Source organism: Podarcis tiliguerta, assembly GCF_965153285.1.
Source record: "Podarcis tiliguerta genome assembly, chromosome: 16".
NCBI classification, from domain to species: domain Eukaryota; kingdom Metazoa; phylum Chordata; class Lepidosauria; order Squamata; family Lacertidae; genus Podarcis; species Podarcis tiliguerta.
In genome coordinates, this window is record NC_139549.1 from 33,645,835 (window position 1) to 33,669,645 (window position 23,811).

The window sequence follows — 23,811 nt, forward strand, 5'->3', positions numbered from 1 at the left end:
AAAGAGTTAGCGAGTGCATAATCAGTGCACAATATTTCCCAGAGATCTGTAGTATACCAGACTTCACCCCACTTACTTGTAACTTGAATCCATTGGTTTGGGTCTTAACCCTCTAGATTTTTAGATATGAAAATGGCTATCATAGCTCTTCCCGGTTTCCTCTTTTCCAGGCTAAACATCCCCAGCTCCTTCAACCATTCCTCATAAGGCTTGGTTTCCAGACCCTTATCATCTTGGTTGCCCTCCTCTGCACACATTACAGCTTGTCAATATCCTTCTTAAATTATGATGCCCAGAACTGGACATAGTATTCCGGTGTGGTCTGACCAAGGCATAATAGAGTGGTACTATCACCTCCCTCTATCTGGACACTATATTTCTGTTGCTAATCTGTTAGCCACGCTGGGAACATACATTTACTTGAAAGGTGTGCATCAATTACCTATTCAAACCCTTTACGATGCAGAGTGAACAGCGTTTGGTGAGTGGATCTTGGTTAGACAGTGGACTTGACTTGTTGCAATCACACAGAGATGCTTGCAGGTGAGAAATAACAAAGTGGCTTACTGTAGGGAATACGTAACTTGGATAGAAACGTGTCTAGTTCTAGTCTAACCAACTATTCTAGGTAAGAACCAGGCAGTCATGCTTGCTCCTTCGCTCCCTCTGAGAATAGTTAAAGGTGACCTTTCATCTTGGGGTCCTCTAGAGAAATGGGAGGAGGAGGAGGAAGTTGAAAATCAGGATGCAAAGAGAGAGGGGGAGCAGTTGAAGAGGCTCAAGGAAGAGGGATAGTCTGGGAACATGGGTGTTCCTCACTCTGCCTATCTTAAACCTATGCACCCAATTTTCCAAGAATGGGAGATACAATAAGAACAATACCTTTATTGTCAATGTACAACCTGTGTACAATGAAGTAAACCGAGCCTCCCCCCCCCCAAACACTCAGTCTCATTGTGCTCTGTGTGCCTGTCACACAACACACCAACCCCGAAAGTCAGTTGCACTATATTATTTTCCATTCAGCAGCCTAACAGCCCATGGATAGAAACTGTTTTTTAGCCTGTTGGTACTACTGATTATACTTCTATATCTCCTGCCCAAGGGTAGAAGATTAAAGAAGTGCTGACCAGGATGTGAATCATCCCTGAAATTTTTTCTTGCTCTCCTAAGGCAATGATCCCTCGCGATGTCATCTAGCGGGCTCAGGGGACAGCCCATGACATCATGTGCTGTGTTCGCCACCCTCTGCAAAGACTTTCTGTACAAATAATGTAAATAAGTAAACAAATATGAAGGGTGTTGGTACCATTCTACCTGGGCATGCTCCACTCACCAGTCGCAACCAGAGAACACAAATGTCATGCAAAACTGCGCAGACCATGTGTCATGTACAGACCCAGTTGCCAACTAAGTTGTCCTCATGCAAACGATAGCAGATTATGAGGGCTTTGTAGGCAGCCATCAGAATTGGGCTTCCACACAGTAAAAACCTGACTAATGGAGCCTGTTGAATTTTGTGCCGTGCTTGGTTGAGGTGTCCAGGTGCTCCTCCACGGCCCTTAAATGCCAGATCTGAGTAGGGAGGAGACCCTTAAAAGATGCACAGAGCTCCTTATTTTGCAGTTGCTGGTAAATGCCGGTGCATTATTTATGCTGCCTCAACCTCTTTCCCTTTTGGGAATGAATAATCTGGCTCCTTGCTTCGCAACACATTTCTCCACAGCTTCTCCATCTCTTCACTTGCACAGCCCAAGGCTGCTTGTGCCAGGGACCCATCTGGCATGAGTTGATAACTTTGCAGCAGCGAGAATCATCTTGGTAGAGCAACCCTCCCTTTGGGCAGAAGGCAATCTGTTAGCCTGCGAATGAGTCACTGCTGTTGAGAGGCAGAACCTGCAGCCATCTGGAGGAGGGGGAACGAAGAGAGCCAAGCAAATGGAGGGCGGGGGGGAGCGCACCAGGTCCTATTCTCAGCTGCCTTTCATGCTTGTGGACATGTCCTCGAGAGGCTTACGAAACTCTTCCAACCTCACCCCTGCAAAAATATGCAATCTGCTAAAGGATTTGTGTCTTTTACTAGAAGTACGAGCATTCAGATTCAAGCAGGGCCGTAGACCAGTGGTATAGAATATAGGGCAATTCTGTGTCCAGGGCAGCAGTTTACCAGCTCCATCTGGTACGCAGGCTGAGACCCTATCTGCCCACAGACTGCCTCACCAGAGTGGTGCATGCTCTGGTTATCTCTTGTTTGGACTACTGCAACACGCGTTCTATGTGAGGCTCCCTTTGAAGGTGACCCGGAAACTACAACTAATCCAGAATACGGCAGCTAGACTGGTGATTGGGAGTGGCCGCTGAGACCACATAACACCGGTCCTGAAAGACCTACATTGGCTCCCAGTATGTTTCCGAGCACAATTCAAAGTGTTGGTGCTGACCTTCAAAGCCCTAAACGGCCTTGGCCCAGTATATCTGAAGGAGGGTCTCCACCCCCATTGTTCTACCCAGACACTGAGGTCCAGCTCCGAGGTCCTTCTGGTGGTTCCCTTGCTGCGAGAAGCCAAGTTACAGGGAACCAGGCCTTCTCAGTAGTGACACCCGCCCTGTGGAACGCCCTCCCACCAGATGTCAAAGAGAAGAACAACTACCAGACTTATAGAAGACATCTGAAGGCAGCCCTCTTTAGGGAAGCTTTTAATGTTTAACAGACCACTGTATTTTAATACTTTGTTGGAAGCCACCTAGAGTGGCTTGGGAAACCCAGCCAGATGGGTGGGGTATATATATATATATATATATATAAAATTATTATTATTATTATTATTATTATTATTATTATTATTATTATTATACCTGCAACACCATACAGAAGGTCATGGGTTCAAACCCAAGCATATTGGAATGGGTCTGGGAATGTGCTCTGCCCGAAACCCTGGAGAGATGCTGCAAGTCAGGGTGGACAATACTGAGCTAGGTGGAATGGCCTGGCACAACGCAGCCTCTGACCTTGCTAGGCAGGGTAGTTGGTATTTGCCGCAGACTGGACTGTGGCAGGCCTGCCAAATGTGCAAAAGCAGCCTAATGCCTGTTGTGTGCTGCCAACTCCCAAGCGCCAACCAAGAACCCCTTAGTTTGAGGTTCTAGGCAGACAGCAAAAAAAGGAAGGAATGAAGGAAGGAAGGCAGGAGGCTAGGTGCCATACAGGGTTGGCAGACTAAATTCAGCCTGGAAGCTCATAAATCCAGTCAGTTCTTCTCCTGCCCTTTCTAAGCAAGTAAATACAGTGGTACCTCAGGTTAAGAACTTAATTCGTTCTGGAGGTCCGTTCTTAACCTGAAACTGTTCTTAACCTGAAGCACCACTTTAGCTAATGGGGCCTCCCACTGCCGCTGCGCCACCACCATGCAATTTCTGTTCTCATCCTTAAGCAAAGTTCTTAACCCGAGGTAATATTTCTGGGTTAATGGAGTCTGTAGCCTGAAGCATCTGTAATCTGAAGTGTCTATAACCCAAGGTACCACTGTACTGGTTTGAGGAAACTCCTCTACCACTGACTGGTGCTTCAAGGTGAAACACCACGCCATGTTTGAGAGTGGCATTAGAATTGTGAAATTGTGACCCCTTCAACATTTGGTGGGCCCATGGCCCACGTTTTTAATTCCCCACAATGCCCTGGAGTGCCCAGCATAGACCAGATCCAGGGTGCTGTGAGGAATTTAAAATGGCCAGTGGCTTCTGGGCCAAGCCTCCTGCCTTCGGCTTCTCATCCCCAACAGTGGGCCCTGCCTGGGTGCTTGCACCCTAATAATCACTTGAGGAGACATTGCTGACTCAGGCCCTGGATATTATCATTATCATTATTATATTTCTATCTGGCTGTTTTCCCAGACCAGGGCTGGATCTATATTGATCTTCTAAACATTGTAACATATAACATTCTATAACATTTTATGGCAGTTTTGCTTGGGTCACTGCTCTGCAGACCCACTGGTGTCACCTTTTAATAATGCATTTTAACATTATAAATGGCGAGTGTAGATCTGCCCCAGGATTCAAAGCAGTTCACACAAACTGAAACAACAGAAAAACCAAAAATCATATGAAAGACAATAGCTTAAAAGTAATTAAAGCGTAGTAGAATTAAAACAATAGGAAACCCCATCAATTAGATAAAGGTAAAGGTAAAGGTACCCCTGCCCGTACGGGCCAGTCTTGACAGACTCTAGGGTTGTGCGCCCATCTCACTCAAGAGGCCAAGGGCCAGCGCTGTCCGAAGACACTTCCGGGTCACGTGGCCAGCATGACATCGCTGCTCTGGCGAGCCAGAGCCGCACACGGAAACGCCGTTTACCTTCCCGCTAGTAAGCGGTCCCTATTTATCTACTTGCACCCAGGAGTGCTTTCAAACTGCTAGGTTGGCAGGCGCTGGGACCGAACAACGGGAGCGCACCCCGCCACGGGGATTCGAACCGCCGACCTTTCGATCGGCAAGCCCTAGGCACTGAGGCTTTTACCCAATTAGATAACAGGTAGTAAAAACAGCACAGCGCTGTATACAGTGGTAACTCGGGTTACATATGCTTCAGGTTACATACGCTTCAGGTTACAGACTCCGCTAACCCAGAAATAGTGCTTCAGGTTAAGAACAGTTTAAGGTTAAGTACGGACCTCCGGAACGAATTAAGTACTTAACCTGAGGTACCACTGTATAGATAATAACCAAAATTCCCAATGATTCCCTCAATGACAGGAAGAATAAGGAATCGACGAGATCAGAGATTCACTGAAGAATGGGAATTTTTTTTACAATATATGCATAACCTAAGTGAAAAACAAATAACGCTTGTAACGTTTAGCGAAGCTTTGTAAAAACGAAAATTAAAACTTTGGAATGAAATTAGATTTAACTTAAGAAATAGATAAGAATCAAGAAATGTGTGTAAAATTGAGAAGGGAAGGAGTACCAGCCAAGTTGAGGGAAGTCAAAAAAATGAGAGAATGGTGTTAAAAATTGTTTGAATTGTATTAATTTGCCTTATTTGTAAATTGAATAAAAATTATATTTAAAAAAGAAAAAGAAATAGTGCTTCAGGTTAAGAACTTTGCTTCAGGATAAGAACAGAAATCGTGTGGCAGCGGCATGGCGGCAGCGGGAGGCCCCATTAGCTAAAGCGGTGCTTCAGGTTAAGAACAGCTTCAGGTTAAGAACAGACCTCAGGAATGAATTAAGTACTTAACCCGAGGTAGCGCTGTACAGCCCTTTCCTTCAACTGCCTGGTGGAAGGACAACAAGGAGGGAGCCCGCCTAACTTTGCTAGGGAGCTCCAAGCTTTGCTTTGAGAGCAGCCACCGAGAAGGCCCTGTTTTGAGTACCCACCAAGCCTGAGTGTGAGGGGTGGGACTGAGAAAAGGGCCTCCCCTGAAGGTCTCAGAGCCTGGGCAGGTTTGCATGGGAGAATATGGTCCTTCAGAGAGCCTGGGCTTAAGCTGTATTCAAATTGTGCCTCGAAACAGAGTGGTAGCAAGGAAGCCACATGCTTCCTAAAACCAGCCCCAGTCAACAAACTGGCTGCACCTTTCTGGGCCAGATGACATTTCTGAGCATTTTCCAAAAACAACCTCTGACCCCCAGCCCCTCATAGAGGGCATTTCAGTAATCCAATAGAATAAAATACAACCACAGCTGACACAGGTATATATTCCTGAACTCCTCTTTGTGTACTCAAATATTCTATTAGGAGCAATTGCTTCTGACAGACCTTTTTGGGAAGTTTGTTCAAGGACACTGTTTGCTCAGTCGAAAAAAGAAAAACGTGTTCTAAGGGAGACCATTATTTCATTTTTTTCACCTAAGGCACCATAATAAAATGCCTCAGATAAACAAATTTATTCTCCAAAGGATGTTTCTAGCATGCCTACAGTCCCTGGTGATAAATAATTTCTCAGGAACCAGAGGGGGTGAGGAAAAGAGGGGGGAAAGTAGGCCAAGAAAATTATTTTACTTTGCAAGAAGGGACACTAAATTCTGCACACACACATGGGCTTGTTTTGATGGTAGAAAAATGTTACCACAGTGCCATCTACAGGCTAACCAGGGAATAGTTGCCTGCTGGACTTGGAACCATTTTTGAAAACATGGAGACTTCCTGCCACTTTGATTTAAGAGGTGCCAATGACATCATATTTTTTTTCAGTTTCTAAGTACAGGAGTTCTTCTCCAGGCAACACATCTGAGGGATTTCCAGGGAAGCCAGAAATATTTTTCCAGGGGAATTCTGGACTTCCCTGCTTCGAATCAGATACTGGGGAGCAATCTTCCCTCCCCATATCTCTGAGGTCTTTTGATACAGGAAATGCACACTGCTCCTTCTTTTTTTGTCTCCCTTGCACCTGAGTTACCCACCCTTTGTTAATAATAGCTTTGCTGGTTCTCAGTATTCTGTGACTGACCCTTCCTTCTTTAGGAACATGTGTCTATCTCAGCGCCTGTTGTATAGCTTATTATCTCCTAGGTCAGGGGTCTGCAACCTTTAAGACAAAAAGAGCCACTTGGACCCGTTTCCGAAGAAAAAAAAAACTGGGAGCCGCAAAACTCGTCATTATAAAAATAACTTTTTTGTCACTTTTTTATTAATTATTTGTTTGACCCCTCAGAATTACTCCTCCTCATAGAAATAAACGTTAAATTAACAAGTTACCTTTTTTTGTGTGTGTGTTCTTCACTCCCTTCAAAACAATGACCAGCGTACATGCCCCCTTTCAATGCAGTGACCAGCGTACATGCCCCTTACAATGTAGCGGGCGGGCGGGCGGGAAGGTGACGTCGGGACGGTGCGTGACTAAACGCATGCACCGCCCCCATGCAACGTCACAGCCAGTACAGAGCCCGCCACAGTGGGGAGTGTCGGGACGCACAATGCGCCTCCTCCCCTCGCTAGTATCCGCCCCGGAGCCACGGCAAAGGTGTAAAAGAGCCACATGCGGCTCCGGAGCCGCAGGTTGCAGACCCCTGTCCTAGATGATTTTCATTTCATTTCATTCATTCTCCCACCTTTCCTCCCAGGGAGTTGAAGGCAGCGCACATGGTTTGCCCTATGCCCATTTAATCCTCACAGCAACCCTATGAGGGTAGTTTAGTTTAGGCCGAGAGACTATGGGAGAAGGTGTTCCCTCAGGTAACCCAGAGGCAGGCCACATAAGGCTATATAACCAGCATCTCGAATTTAGCTCAGAAACAAAAACAATTCCTGTAGTATTAGGACAATTCAAAGTGTTGATGCTGACCTTTAAAGCCCTCAACAGCCTCGGCCCAGTGCACCTGAAGCAGTGCCTCCACCCCCACCGTTCACCGAGGTCCAGCTCTGAGGGCCTTCTGGTGGTTCCTTCACTGGTAGAAGTGAAGCTGCAAGGAACCAGGCAGACAGCCTTCTCGGTAGTGGCGCCCACCCTGTGGAACACCCTCCCATTAGATGTCAAGGACTACACAACTTTTAGAAGATATCTGAAGGCAGCCCTGTATTGGGAAGTTTTAAATGTTTGATGTCCTACTGTGCTTTAATTTGTTGGAAGCCACCCAGTGCAGCCGGGGCAATCCAGTCAGATGGGCAGCATATACAGTAAATAATATATCATTGTGATTGTTATTTTGCAAGTAGAACCCCGTAAGAGTGAGAGCAAGAGAATTTGGAGTGCTCCTGTTAAGCATTCCTGCCAGCCAGCTAGCTATACTGCCCTCTCTCACTTATCATAGAATAGAATCATAGAGTTGGAAAAGACCACAAGGGCCATCGAGTCCAACCCCCTGCCAAGCAGGAAACACCATCAGAGCACTCCTGACATATGGTTGTCAAGCCTCTGCTTAAAGACCTCCAAAGAATGAGACTCCACCACACTCCTTGGCAGCAAATTCCACTGTCGAGCAGCTCTTACTGTCAGGAAGTTCTTCCTAATGTTTAGGTGGAATCTTCTTTCTTGTAGTTTGGATCCATTGCTCCGTGTCCGCTTCTCTGGAGCAGCAGAAAACAACCTTTCTCCCTCCTCTATGTGACATCCTTTTATATATTTGAACATGGCTATCATATCACCCCTTAACCTCCTCTTCTCCAGGCTAAACATGCCCAGCTCCCTTAGCCGTTCCTCACAAGGCATCGTTTCCAGGCCTTTGACCATTTTGGTTGCCCTCCATTCCATTCCATTCCATTCCCCTATCCTGCCCTTCAGCCTCCCCTCCTACCATTTGTTTTCTGTGCCCTCTGAGTATACTCAGTCCTCATTGGTCTCTTTGGGATTCCTGCACACTCTGCACCCCTCAATTTTGTGTGTGTCTGCAAGACTTGAGGTTATCCTCAAGCCTAGCGATACCACCCAACTGGGTGTGGATGGTGCCATTTATGCTACCCAAGGATTCATGTTTGTTGAATGAGTTCATTATTGGCATATATGTTGACAATGCCAGGGTCAGTGAGTGAGCTTCATGGCTGAGTGGGGATTCTTCTTCTTCTTCTTCTTCCATGTATTTTTATGGTAGCTTTGCTTCTGATGTGATGACTATGTAGGGGTTCTGCTGTGACCTAGTAGTGCAGGCTTCCCAAACCAAGTATTATCCAGGAGTTGTTGGATTCCAGCTCCCATCTGCGCCAGCCAGTAGGGCCAATGTCCAGGGATGAGGGGAGTTGTTGTCCGACAGCATCTCTGTGTAAGGGGGCAGAAGGGCTTTTGCATTAGTGGATTCCAACTGAAAGACAACAGTTGGGATCACTTCTGAGCTCCTTAAAATTGTCTGCAGCAAATGTTGTTAGACAACAACAACAACAACAACAACAACAACAATAATGACTTGCTTCTCACAAGGTATCCCAAAGGGATTTACAGTGGTACCTCGGGTTAAGAACTTAATTCGTTCTGGAGGTCCGTTCTTAACCTGAAACTGTTCTTAACCTGAAGCACCACTTTAGCTAATGGGGCCTCCTGCTGCTGCCGCACCGCCAGAGCCCGATTTCTGTTCTCCTCCTGAAGCAAAGTTCTTAACCCGAGGTACTATTTCTGGGCTGGCGGAGTGTGTAACCTGAAGCGTCTGTAACCTGAAGCGTATGTAACCCGGGGTACCACTGTACAATAATGCATATCCAAATATGTGTCTTTCCTAGTTGACATCATATTCACAGTCTTTTGACACCCGGTATACCTGAAATAGATACTCAATAGTATGTTACCACAGACTTGCAAAATCAAAACTAAAATAAATATTTGACAGTACAAGGTGCTGACATGAAATGCTATACAGTATCTGACAGTTGTTAGATTGCGAGATTCCATATGCTATACTTTCTGCAGTCAAAACCATTAGGATGTGCTAATGAGTGCAACATGTAGTACAGTTGTTCTTTTTTTAGTGTAAGTCTGAGGGCAGGCACTTCCTCTTCACTGAGGTTTATACAGAGGCCCTTTTCAGTTGAAAAGCATGATAAAAACGCTTTACATGGTAAATAAACAAACACATCATTACATTTCTATCGAATTTTACCTATGAAAAATTTAAGGGAACTATGCAGCCATCTATGTTCTAAAACACCTGGAGCATCTGGAGGGAGATCAACAGGTTTTGAGCAAAGGACCTGAAACTCCTTAGGTGGATTTTGCAAATCCCTAAATCTTATGAAGAACATTTTTTGTATAAGTCTCATCCAGATGATAGATATAGATAGATAGATAGATAGATAGATAGATAGATGATAGATAGATAGATATAAATATAGCCACACACCGTTCAGATAATAACTATGCCTTGATCACGCATAGAGAAATCAGTAAGGAATTATTATTTTAGAAACTCAAGTCAATGATTCACCCAAGACAAGAAAAAGGTCAGAGAAATTACTCTGAACACACATCATGGAGCATTTAAAGCTCTTCAGTTTAGGAAGGCTAAGTGATCCTCAGCCTTTGAAAAGCTCGTTTTAATGGCTAATTGTCCCATTTACATTTTTGGCACACCTATTTATAGATCAGGAAGGAGCCAGTGCAAAAAATTGGCTTGGGCTTGCACATTAAATTTATTTAATGGAAATGTATTAGTCCGGAGTGATGGGTTTTGATAAGACACAGATAACCTTTTGTTCTGGTTATCTGTGGACCTTTGATTTCATCTAGTGGGACAATTCTAAAGACTTCCTGTCTCCAGGCACAGATAACAGTCATTGGAGTGAGCTCCTTAAGCTTCCAGTGAATGCAACATCAATATGCCCAAGACATTTTAGTGCGTGAGGCCAAGGGACAATATGGCCTCCCCCTACCGGGCACCATTCCAAATACAGAAACATTCCACACTGGAATCCGAATCTCACTTCAACACTGTTGACGACGTCAGGGATAGCCAACCCCTTTGGACCAGTGGACACATTTGGAATTCTGAGGAAATTATGTGAGCACCAGTCACAAAATGGCTGCTGGGGGGCGTGGCCTAACACAAAATGGCTGCCGCATACAAAAGAACAGAGAAACAGGATCACAAAATGGAGCTTGCATGCACCCTCCTCGCCATCAATAGGGAAAAAACACTAGCCATTCCCACACTCTCTTCACAGAGAGAAGCTCTCCTCTTGTGCTGAACAGTGTGAGCCTCTGATGAAATGTGGGCATGCTTAAGCAGGCATGGTTCAATGCCAAAAAGACCGAGCCAGTGCAAACAAGGAACTGAGCAGGAAGAGCAGTCTGTCACACACTTTGGATTTTTGTATACAGTACTCAGACGTTTCACAGTTGCCGCAGGAGGTGCTGGTGGGCACAATGGGGTTGGCAGGCGCCACCTCGGTGACCCCCGTGACTCCACATCACCTGAAGAAAGCAGGCTGGTTTAGTGGGTGAAGGGCAGCCTAATAACTGAGCCAGCTTTGTGATGCAACAGAAAGAGGAGGAAATGAAGTAGGAGAACAGACCATACCACTGGGGAGGGGATACCACTCCCCACATATGCAAAACTCCCTATAAGTAGCCAGTCAGGAAGAAAAAACTCAGCCCAGCCCTTTACCTGGTGCTCTGGTGTGCTAGCCTTGAATTCAGAGGGCCACTGGAAAGGAAGTGGTCCTTAGAAATGTTGTAGCCTGTTATGTATTGAAGTTATCACCCTGGCCACCAGGCCGCCATGTATATAGTTTTCACTCAGGTCCATGTCAGTTAATTTAGGTGGGAAACCCTGCGTTGTTGTTACAATGTTGACAGCCAGCTGCCTATAAAAGCAGGCTGGCTGAGCTGTTTGCTGTTCAGTTCAGTTCCAGCTTACTTATAAAGAACTACTTGGAGAAATCTCTGTGTCTGCTATGTCCACCCACTATTTAATACTGGCGACGATGGTGGGATCAGATGGACACCAGAGCACAGCCAGATTCGGACACTCACTGAGTGGAATCACTGAGCTGAAACCCTGAACGAAATCACTGAACAGAACCCAATTCAGAGCTGACCGTACTGGCTAGAGCACTGTGTTCCATCCATTGCCCTCCACGTCGGCATCGGAACCATGGCTTCACTTGTGCCTCTACTGCCATTTGCCCCAGCCTCTGAATCATGGGACTCCTACCTCGCTTGGTTCACCTGCTACCTCCAAGCAAACGAGCTGACGGAAGTGTCAGAGGAGCGTAAGCCGGGCCTATTCCTCAGCCTCTGCTGGCTTGAGGTGTTCAAGACGGCCCAAGTTTTGGTCACGCCACTAGCAGCCCAGGCAGCGCCGTGGGACATGATAAAAGAGAAGCTAAAAAGCCACTATGTTCCGAAGCCGTCCAAAATTGCTGTCCGCCATTCCTCCACCTTGTTCTCCAACATTTGTAGACCATGTCTCAGCCTCTTATGGTCCATAAGAGCATAACAAGAGCCCTGCCGGAACAGGCCAATGGCCCTTGTGGTCTAGCATTCTTGACCAACCAGATTCTCCAGAAGGAAACCAACATGCAAGACCCAAGCACAAGAGCTCTCCCCTGTAGCCGTTTCCAGCAGCTGGTATTCAGAAGCATTACTACCTCTGACCATTGAGGCAGAGCATAACCATTGTGGCTGCCAATAGCCTTATCCTCCATGAAGTTGGATGGCCTTATCCCCCATCTTGACGGGACAGGACCTGAGATGCCCCCCTTCCTCAGATTGCCCCCTCTTCTTAGCTTGGATACATGGATTCAGCTCTGCAAACCATGCTGCCTTCAAGCTGGCACTGATTGCATTGCCAGTGCATTAATCAGAACTGTTTGTATGTTTCTGATCAGCTCCTTGGCGAGAGCTCATTACAGCAAGCTACTACCCACAGTGAATTGATGAACCTTTGCTTGCTACTTTGAGGAGGCCTCTCTGGCAGTAAGAGTTTGCTTGTTTCTTTAAGACTGGGGGAGGTTAACTCCATTTCTTAAGTCTTTTTTAAGGTGGCGTGTTGTTTTCTACTCTATGGTAGTAAGCCCAGTACACATGCAACAGGAAGCCCTTTTGTACTCCTTCCTGTCCAGAAGGATCCAGCAATCAGTCTGGGTGGGTGTAGTCAGTCCAGGGCTTGAAGGTACTGGACAATGAGCAGCAGCTACCTGCGCTTACTTAGTTCACCACACAGGGGAGCTGTATACAGATCCAGCAGCCCCAGACACTCAGCCTTTAAATTGCAAATCAGAAAGACCTTGGTTCAAATTGTGTCTTAGCAGTTATTAACTTACTAAGAAGATTTAAACAAGTTTCTTCTCTCTCCCTTCCTCAGTGCCCTTGCTCATCATCTAGAATATGGGAATAATGATACTTCCTGCCAGTGGTGTAGCATAGGTTGTCAGTGCCCGGGGCAAGACAAGTATTTTGCCCCCTAAGCCATGGTTCCTGTCAGGGCCATGTGGTGGCAGCAGTGGTGGTGTGGAACGGAGAGGGAAGCTGGGGAGGGGAAAGTGGCGGCCACCATTTATTTTATGATTATTATTTATTTCATGAAATTTTTACACCACTTGAAGGTTTAAAACCACCCTCAAGGACCTCTACTCTTTGTTGCTTCTCTTTGTTGCTTCCAGCAAGACAGTGCAAGCAAAGCCCTTTGAAGAGCCCAAATAATTAATTATCATGTATGAGTGAATACAAAACTCTACCTTTAAGAAACAGCAACTATCCAAATAAATTCCCATCTGCAGGATCAATTTAGGAAACAAGAGCTCGCCCTAACGAAGATTCCAGCAACAGAACTTACTGGCTCTTTGGAATAATTATGACGACTCGCGTGCCTATGGAGCATATAAATTGGTGTTATGATGGATTAATTTCTGAAACCTGTCTGAGATTCCCCTCCCCTCCCCAACTTCCTCCCATAAATTATACTTCACTTCACAGTGGAATGAGTGTATATATATATATATGAGAATAAACAAGGCAAGTAATCCAATCTCATTGCAAGTATTATTCAGTCCCTGCACTGTTGCTCTGGGCAACCATCTTGAGTGGGGATATTGTCTCTAACCTTAAAAACTGATTATAGGGTACTTCACTGCCTCATACTGTCTTAAAGAGGATTAGAAGGTAGGGTAAAGCTGGCTTAGGGACTATGTTAACAAAGCCTCAAAGGCATCCGCTGATTTCCTTGTTCAAGAAGTGATTAACTTATTTAGCAACTAGTGGGGGGAAAATATAATAATGTGAACATTCCAGGCACCAGGCAGCTGGTAATTAGGAGATGTAATTCTTGCTGGGGCTTGTCGAAACCATGCTGGCAATTGTCTCTGTACTGGAGGAAAATGTCCCCTATTGTTTTGGGGAAGGAAATGGTGCATTTGTGCCAAAAGGCTTGGGGAAGTTTTCTCAAAAAGGAAAATAAAATATATATATATAAAGGAATAATTAACAGGAGGGAAATTAAATCCAGTACCACCCAGTGACAAACTGTAGTCCCTCTACTTGTTTCCTCAGAAGTGAAGCTCCATTGAGCTTATAGCCTTATCACCAGTATCAACAGATTAACCCATGCACACATGAACAAGTGTTGCATGGGTTGTAGGTCATTGCATATAGAAGGTCCCAGGTTCAATATCTAGCATCTTCAGGTAGGTCTGGGAAAATCCTCTGTCTGAAATCCTGGAGATGCTGCTTCCAGTCAGTGCAGACAAGTGATTCCCAAACTTGGGTCTCCAGTTGTTTTTGGACTATAATTCACATCATCTCTGACCACTGGTAGAACTCTAATTCTACTAGGGCTGTGTGTGGGTGTGTGCATTCTGCCTTGGGATGGGTGGGTGTATCTGAGGGTGGGGGAGAGAAGTGACCAGAGGCCTAAAATGGTTGGTGACCCCTGCTATAGGCAGGGCCTTTATACTCAATGTGTGCCAGATACTGTTGCCATGATGAGAGGAGAACCAAGCCTGTGTTTTCTCTTTTAACCCATGAAATGTGCAACAGCCCAGCAGAACCCGCTTGCATGTGGATGAGCATATGGGAAGCAGCTGTTAACCTTCAACTCACTAAAGGCCAAAGACAATTAAAGAATGAGACACCACTGAGGTTAAATCAGTGCCTCATTTGACAGAGAAGCTGTTAGCCATTAACCTTTCATCCAGCAAGTGGAATGAAGAGCCTGAACATAAACACATCAAGGGAGGAAACAAATTGGTTCCTTCGATGCCTATTAATGGGGGTGCCCTTAAGGTCCAGGTTTATGCTTTTGGGATGGGAGGCGAACAGTGGTTGCACACATGTTCATTGAACTGAGATGCAACTCCAAGATTACTACAGGTCAAGATCTGCAGGAGGCAACCAGTTCTCAAAACAACCTGCAGGGGAAAGGTACAATCCATCATGAAGCTCCCCTGAGAATTTCCCATTGTAATGACTCCCGCTCCTTCCCCCCTACCTTGTATTGCAAGTGAGCGTTGGGATGGAGGCATGTATGACCACTGAAGACAGGAGATGAAAGTAGGACATTTCATGGAAGGCTGAATTTGCCTTGTATCACTGGAGGGTGGTCTATTAGGGCAAATGGGGCACTTATCCACCACGCTCAGCCTGCCCTCAGCCAGCCCTCGCCTGCCTACAATCCAGGGTGGCCCTGCTTGTCAGATTCCTCCTCCTTAGTCTCCGTGTTGCCCTTGTTGAACTCAGCAGGGTTGAGGATGGTGGGGAGGACACCAGAACTGGAATTCCTTAGCTCTGCATCTCATTGGTTCTGGCTCCACCTACTATTGTCTCCTTGCCTTCCCTGGTGCAATCCCATTGCTCCCTCTGCCTTGGGACCCAAGGTGATTATTCCAGAGTTCTAATGAGCAGGATGCAAGGCTCTTTATATTTCCCCCCAAATTATTTGAGTTTAATGTTTAATTGGATGGTGGTTGTGTATGTGTTTGGGGTGCAGGAGGCGGCAGGGAGTTTCCTTTTCTTTCCATCACTCTCTCTCTCTCCATTTCATTGCTCTCTCTTCAAAAAGCTATTGCCCTTCCAATGAACCTGAAAATGAGAGAAGCCATTTTTGGTCTGGACATCAACAGATGCCCAGTGGGCACCAGCCACTAGTACCTTGCACAAGTTCCTCAACTGGAGACATGTGTAGCTCAACTCTTCTGATCCAAGTTCTACTTGGAAATCAGTTGAAATCAAGGGACTTAAGTTAATCATGGGCACTGCTTTCAATTAGTTTGCTTCGCATAGGACTCAGTTGGATACAACCCCATCAAGATTAGCCTTTGAGTTGGCATGCAATCCACTTTGAGCAATATCAGCACACACATATTAAAGCCAGCCGAAAGGAACAGAGCTTGACTTCCAAAATGTATGTTTATTGTATTAATACCCTACCTTTCTTCAACAGAACTCGAAATGATACACATGGAGTTCCCAGGTGGTCTCCAGTCGAGACCTAAACTAGAACCAGACCTGCTTGGCTTTAGCAAAGTTGCTGTACTTTATGTCCTTCAACCACATCCTGGCCTGAATAACCATAATTAAGAAAACTGGTAGTAAACATAAGTTAAAATACTATATGATTTGACATTAAAGCCTCAAGAGAATCACTAGGAAGCCTGTGTAAATGTGACCTTGGGATGGAATTCTGCCACTGGGGAGCCACTACTGAACTGATCCTGTCTTGGGTGGCCTGTTTGCCTGCCTTCCAGGTGGAATTAAATGGGGCAAGACCTCAGATGATGCCCTCTTTCATATGTGATGAAATTGTCCTTTAGAGAGTACTTTCTCCATTATGTTTCTGGCTTCCCCGTTTACCCTTGATAAACATGTGCTGATTTATCTTATTTTAACACTCAGCTTGAGCTTGGCAATGCAAGTCAATTTTCATACTGAGTGGGCCGAGACTCACTCCCTTGGCTCAGATTCCAGTTAGTATGCTGCCCAAACTCTAGATAGGCCTGCCATCTTATTTACACCTGCCCTGTAAAGCAGGGATGGGAAACATGCAGCCGTCCAGATGATGTTGGCCTCCATCTCTCATCAGTATCAGCCAACGTGGCACGTGGGCTAGGATGATGAAAGCAAAGTCCAACAGCACTTAGTGGGGCACAGGTTCCTCCATCCTTGCTGCAAAATGCCATTCCATCTTGCCTCAAATAGAATCAGGTTGCCAAAAATTCACCACTGGTGGCTGTTGTCTATTGGAACCAGGGAAGCAGAAGTCAGGGAGGACTACAGTAGGTGGAGCCAGAGTCAATTACAGGCAGAGCCAGCTAATTCTAATTTTGTCACCATTCTCCTCCCTGCTCCCTAAAAGGGACTAAGGAAGAGGAAACTGATGGGCAGTGCTACCCCTGGGTTGGTTGTTAGTAATAAAGCAGGCAGGTGGGGCAGTGCCCCGTTTGTACTAATGTACCCCCACCCCTGAAATTCACCCCACCTCTCAGCTCCTGCCTCAGACCCCTTTTGTTTTCAGAAACTGCTGCCACAACCTGGCCAAATCACAGCTCACGGTCTGTTTGTTTTGGATGATGCTCAAACTCCCATGGCAGTTCCGTCTGCAGTGAGGCGTAGGCTACAGGGAGGGAGGTTTTGAGTTTCAAAGGTGGAAGGAAAAGGACACCCGGGAGGAGGAATGAATGAAATGATTTAAAGCATCATTCTCCCTGCAGGTGCAGAAAAGAACACGGTGCTTTTCAAGCTCGGCACGAAGCAAGCATATGTTTCCCCACCCCCCTGGCCAGGTGGCTGGCATGTTGCACAGTCAAACTGTCACCCCTACACATGTGGGTTAGGATCCCTTGTTATCTTTCCAGCTGTGAGTTAAATAGCTCCCATCCCTTGCCTGCTTTCTGCCAGATTCCTTTGTGGAGGCCAAGAGGGGAAGAGAGAGGAGATTATCTATTCATTAAACGAGTCTCCTTTTGGTGAACTGATCCCAAAGTATTATTCCAGGACATCTATAGTGCAACACATTCAGGCGGCTGCCTTTTTAAGCTCTGACAGGAAACCTCAGCACCCAGGACAGTGATTTAGTTCATATTTAAAGGCAAACCTTCCTACATCTGAATTTTCAAAAACAATATGCAGGCTGAAACACAGCTGTCCTTCAAAAGGCACACTTCTCTGAATTTCGTGATGTGGTTCTCCAGCCAAGTAATGTGGATAAAAATGTATAAACTGAGGTAAAGCATGCTTTAAAAAACACATGTTTGTGAAAATAGCATACCATAATGCATTGTATTAAGGAAAATAGCTCTGCAATCATGTGCCAGATGGTTAGCATATAGAGCTTATATGCAGCAGTATCAGCAAGAGCCAGATCTGAGCAGAGAGCAAAGTCCGAGCCGCAAATTTTCTCTCCTTAGCAAGGAATTTAGTAAAAATTAGCTGAAAGGTATTCGGACTGAGACTTGGTATAGATGAAAGCTTATGTTTATTAAAGGAAGTACATTCTTGATAGGAAAGAGTTCTATAGTCCTAAGTATCTAGTTGGAGGATGCATCCAAGAGGACCTCTCATTTCAAGGTCCAGAGAACTCTGCAGCCTTGTGCCAAGAGGGAGTTGTACAAATTCAATTGGAAGGTCCATAGCTCAGTGGGAGAGATCATATGCTTTGAATGTAGAAGGTCCCAGGTTCATGCCCTGGTAACTCCAGGTAGGGTTGGTGAAGAGTCCTACCAGGGCAAAACTGAGACGAAGGAGGAAGATGACAGGCACCCTCTGGAACGGCTATAATCAAGAAGTCAGAGAAATGGGGTCTGGCTGAAGACAGACTGAGCTTCGTGGGTCCCCAATGAACGATCCTTTACTGGGAGCAATAATTAGTTTTGTGAACCCATCAGGTTTTCCCGCCAGGAACTTATTAGAGCTCGGTACTCGCGGCAGTGAGAGGTAAGTGGATCAGACACCTCAAAATAAACGTGCAAACAAATAAATAACCACAAACCTTTCCAGAATGGCTCCCTCTGCCTGTCTTGCATTAATTTTGTCTAAATGCAACCTTGCTCCTTGTCCAGGGAGTGGATGTACCATCAGCAATCTGTCAGAGTCAATAATGTTCACCTTGTCAGACCACGAGCCTTGCCTTAAGATCTAACATTTCTCTGTGAATTATCAGCTAATGTGCTGACAAATTGTTTGCAATATTCCCTTTTCACATATTTCCCTCACTTTTTTTCTGAATGCAGATGCTCTGCTGATTAGCTAAACACTGCCTGCCTCCTGTTGGGTTTATGGTAAGGGCTGGTGATTTCTAACTTTAGGAATCATTATTTTCTAGTGGCTCTGAAAAATTTCTGCTGGGTGCCAAGAGATCAAACTAGGCACCCATATCAATATTGGAGCTGCAAATGGCAATAAATCGAATGAAGATGGGGAAAGCACCGGGGCCAAATGGATTTACTGCAGTTTATTATAAAAAGTTTCAGGATGCACTTATAGGACCACTTAAGGACACCATGAACAGAATTTTGGTGATGGGAGTAGTTCCAACTTCATGGAAAGATGCATTCATTACTTTGATTCCCAAACAAGACAGCGACTTAACAAACACCAAAAATTACAGACCTATTTCATTATTGAATTGTGACTATAAACTATTTGCTACAAAGTTCACAAACCAAACACCTACTTCTGGGTTTGCAGCGCTCTTAATCCAAGTTGTTCATAAACTAAGCTGTTCTTAAACCAAGGTACCACTGTAAAACCAAAATGTTGGTCAAGGAGAAAGGATATCTTGTTTAAAAATAGGCAAAAAAAGTAAAGTGTTTGGGAATTTGGCTGACAGTAAGAAATCTTAACCTCTTTGAAAATAATTATTTTAAATTGTGGAAAGAGGTTAAGAAAGAGTTGGAGATATGGGAAGAGTTAAGAGTTGAGAGTGAAACTCTACCTATTAGGTAGAGTTTCAGCCATTAAAATGAATATACTCCCCAGGATGTTGTTTTTATTCCAGTCAATCCCGATTGTAAATAATTTAAACTGCTTCAAAGAACGGAAAAAAGATATCTCTAAATTCATCTGGCAGGGGGAAAGCCAAGAATTAAACATAAAATTATGATAGATACAAAAAAGAAAAGAAAAAATAGGAGGCTTTGCCCTGCCAGATCTGCAATTGTATTATGAGGCAACCTGTTTGTATTAGTTAAAAGAATTGGACAATTGTATTCGGCTGGCAGAGACATCACCTTGCCAACAAAGGTCCGTATAGTTAAAGCCATGGTTTTCCCAGTAGTGATGTATGGAAGTGAGAGCTGGACCATAAAGAAGGCTGGTCGCCGAAGAATTGATGCTTTTGAATTATAGTGCTGGAGGAGACTCTTGAGAGTCCCATGGACTGCAAGAAGATCAAACACATCCATTCTTAAGGAAATCAGCCCTGAGTGCTCACTTGAAGGACAGATCATGAAGCTGAGGCTCCAGTACTTGGGCCACCTCATGAGAAGAGAAGACTCCCTGGAAAAGACCCTGATGTTGGGAAAGATAGAGGGCACAAGGAGAAGGGGACGGCAGAGAACGAGATGGTTGGACAGTGTTCTCGAAGCTACAAACATGAGTCTGACCAAACTGCGGGAGGCAGTGGAAGACAGAAGTGCCTGGCGTGCTCTGGTCCATGGGGTCACGAAGAGTCGGACACGACTAAACGACTAAACAATAACAACATTTGGCTGGCATGCATGTCTTTGGTATGGGAAGGCTAAAATCTACAAGAGTTTTATGAACCACATTCTTATCATCTGTATAGAGTCTGGGAGAAATATAAAAATCTGATGGAAAGAAAAACACCATTATGTCTATCTCCCATTTAAACAATTACAATTAAGAGAGTTAATATGGGCAAACAATGAGTGACTTACAGGGAACTGTTGAACTGTTGGTGGTGGGGTGGAGCCAAGTTACGGATTGGTTGCAATATCACCAGATATGCAACATGTTTAAATTAGATAGAAAGAATGGATTTCCGGACCAAAGCTCACAATTTGAAAAATAACTCTTACAAAATAAGGATAAACTTCTGTCTAAAATGTATAATTTTTTTTATTAGAATTGGAAATAAAAGATGAGCTATTTAAAGCTTCAATGACACACTGGGCAACAGATATAGGACACAATATAGATCTTAACCTCTGGGAGAAACTTTGGGAAAACAACCTAAAATTTACTGCATGTTATTCACTGAAAGAGAATTATTTGAAAATGATTCATAGATGGTACCTAACTCTGGGTAGGTTGGCTAAGATTTATGAAACAGAATCAGATATGTGTTGGAAGCAGAAGGAACCTTTTTTAACATGTGGTGGACATGCAGAAAGGTAAAAGTATATTGGGAAATGATTTATGATTTATTACTTTCCAGAGTCCTTTTTATTGGGAATAACCCAGACAGAAATTCCTAGGAGTCAGAAAAGGTTATTTATGTATGCAACAACTGCGGCCCAAGTTTTGTTAGGCCCCAAATGGAAAGTCAGTGAGGTCCCAACTGAAGAGAACTGGCAACTTAAGTTGACAGAATATGGAGAACTCGCAGCTTTAACACATAGAATAAGAGAGCAAGAAGAACATATATTTAAAGAAGAGGAGAAAACATTTGTTGAACATATGGAAAATAACTGTATACAGATGAAAACACTAGCAGCAATAAGATAAATTCAACAGAGTAAAGAATTTTTGATGGATGTAAAACCGATTTGAATGGTTTAGTAAAATATGCAGGAATGTATAACATGTAATAAAGTGTAAAACATGTAATAAAGTGCAAGTAGATAAATAGGTACCGCTCCGGCGGGAAGGTAAACGGAGTTTCTGTGCGCTGCTCTGGTTCCCCAGAAGTGGCTTAGCCACATGACCCGGAAGCTGTCTGCAGGCAAACGCCGGCTCTCTCGGCCTATAGAGCAAGATGAGCTCTGCAACCCCAGAGTCATCCACGACTGGACCTAATGGTCAGGGGTACTGTAATGGTTCTAGGGGTTGCTCGTGCGTAAATCGGTGCCAACACCTGGCTGAGTTGCCTGAGTGAACCTTTCCTGTCCGGACAGCCACTCACCCGTGGCTGTCTCAATCACTGGCAGAATCCGTCAGTGGGCATTTCTTGAACTTCTTCCAGCATAAAAGTTATTTGACACCTAGTCGCCGCCTACTTTCCCTGCGTGGAAGCCTTCTGCGCAGGGAGGGTGTGGGCACCGGGGGACCCGTGCTCTCCCTGCTGGTTCCCGGCGAAGAGTCTTGGAGCCACCTCGCCGATTCCCCCTTCTGCCCCCCCTCCTCCACTGGTGCTACGCTGATTTCCTTCCCCAGAAGATGTGCTGCTTCTCTCCCTCCCGGGACGCTCTCCGGAATCCCTCTGAAGCACTCCCTCTCCTTCTGGCTCCGATGGCAGTTCCCTGACAGGTACCTTTACCTTTTATAACATGTAAAATGAACCGTGGAAAGAAAAGACGGAAAGTCACTGGATATTTTAAAGTTTGTAAAATGTTTATTTTGAAATGTAAAATTGAAAAATATTTTTAAAAGAGATCAAGATAGGGATCCAGTGGGATTATACAGATATGGATGAAGATGCAGTCCAAGCTGGGTAGGGTTGCTAACCAGCCAGAACCTCGTTCTTCTGACTGAGAGCCAACAGAAAGATGCAAGCTGAGGGAGGGAAAGCCTGCATTTTAATTGTTGCCATTATTTCCTTATCTGCCCTGCATTTTGGAAAGTTGTTAGTCTGTTTTGCTCTGAATTTGGGCAATTTGTGAGATATTACCACCAAATTTTGTATGGTGGTTTCTGAGATCAAGAAGCAGGTTTTCGTTTACCTTTGGATGTAACTGAACACCATTTTGAATCAACATGGCAGAATTAACCTTTCAAAACAGCCCTGATTTTTAAATTTTTATTTTGGTTCCTTAGAATTCCCAAGCAATGCTGGGTTTGAGACTGCTGGCTTTCTATAAGGAAGATGCCATTTTAAGAGGCAAAAATTGATAAATCAGTGCCGGTGACTCTTCCTTTCGTACAGTAGGCTACCTGCCGACGTGCATCTGGCAGGTCACTGGACTAGATGGGCCACTGGCTGATCCAGCAGCGCTCTTACTGTGCTCCAGTTATGCAAAGGTTAGGGGTTTATACATTCCCCTCCTGGCTCTCCATCTGGGCAAGCAAGAAGCAGTTTCACACTTCAAGGACAAATTCCAGCAAGGTAAAATATGCAGGGAGAGCCAGTGGGGTGTAGTGGTTAAGAGCAGTGGACTCGTAATCTGGTGAACCTGGTTCGCGTCTCCGCTCCTCCACATGCAGCTGCTGGGTGACCTTGGGCTAGTCACACTTCTCTGAAGTCTCTCAGCCCCACTCACCTCACAGAGTGTTTGTTGTGAAGGAGGAAGGGAAAGGAGATTGTTAGCCGCTTTGAGACTCCTTATGAGGAGTGAAATGCGGGATATCAAGTCCAAACTCCTCCTCCTCCTCCTCTTCTTCTTCTTCACCAACATCCTGCAGAGGAAAATTGGGACATGTTTCATTCGGGGCTGTGTTCTCATGGGAGCCAGTTGACTCATGTACAAGCACGTCCCCCTCCCCCCAAAAAATGTGTGCCTTTCGGGGCCATGCTCTCATGGGAGGCAGATGACTTTCATGAGAACACAACCCGCCCCCAAACAGGCAGCTTTCATAGCCACAGTCTTGGAAGTCAAAACAGGACATCCTCAGATCCAATCAGAAGCTGGTGTGACTTCTTTAATTCTGGGAGGTCCAGTTGTCTGGTATGAGGAGGATGTTGAGGAGAATAATAATAATAATAATAATAATAATAATAATAATAATAATAATAATATATTTATACCTCACCCTACTGGCTGGGTTTCCCCAGCTACTCTGGGCAGCCCCCAACAGAATATTACTAAGAGTAATAATGAAGCGATAAAACATCGAACATTAAACAGGACTACTGGAGGAATTTTTTGAGGGGGATAGGTATGGCCTAGTAATACAGTGGTACCTCGGGTTACAGGCACTTCAGGTTACAGACCCTGCTAACCCAGAAATAGTACCTCAGGTTAAGAACTTTGCTTCAGGATGAGAACAGAAATCATGCTCCGGCGGTGCAGCAGCAGTAGGATGCCCCATTAGCTAAAGTGGTGTCTCAGGTTAAGAACAGTTTCAGGTAAAGAACAGACCTCCAGAATGAATTAAGTTCTTAACCCGAGTTACCACTGTAGTCTGTAAACTGTAAACTGCTCTGTGATATTCACATGAAGGTTGGTATATAAATTTAGACAAACAAACATACAAACAAACAAACAAGCAAATGAAGAAATACTTAGTCCTGCAGGACAGATAGGCTTGAAGGATTACATTCAGCCAAAGGGTATGAGTTCAGCAGTAATCCAGGCACAGACTCAGGCTGCAGAGCTGTGAGAAACAGAGACAGAT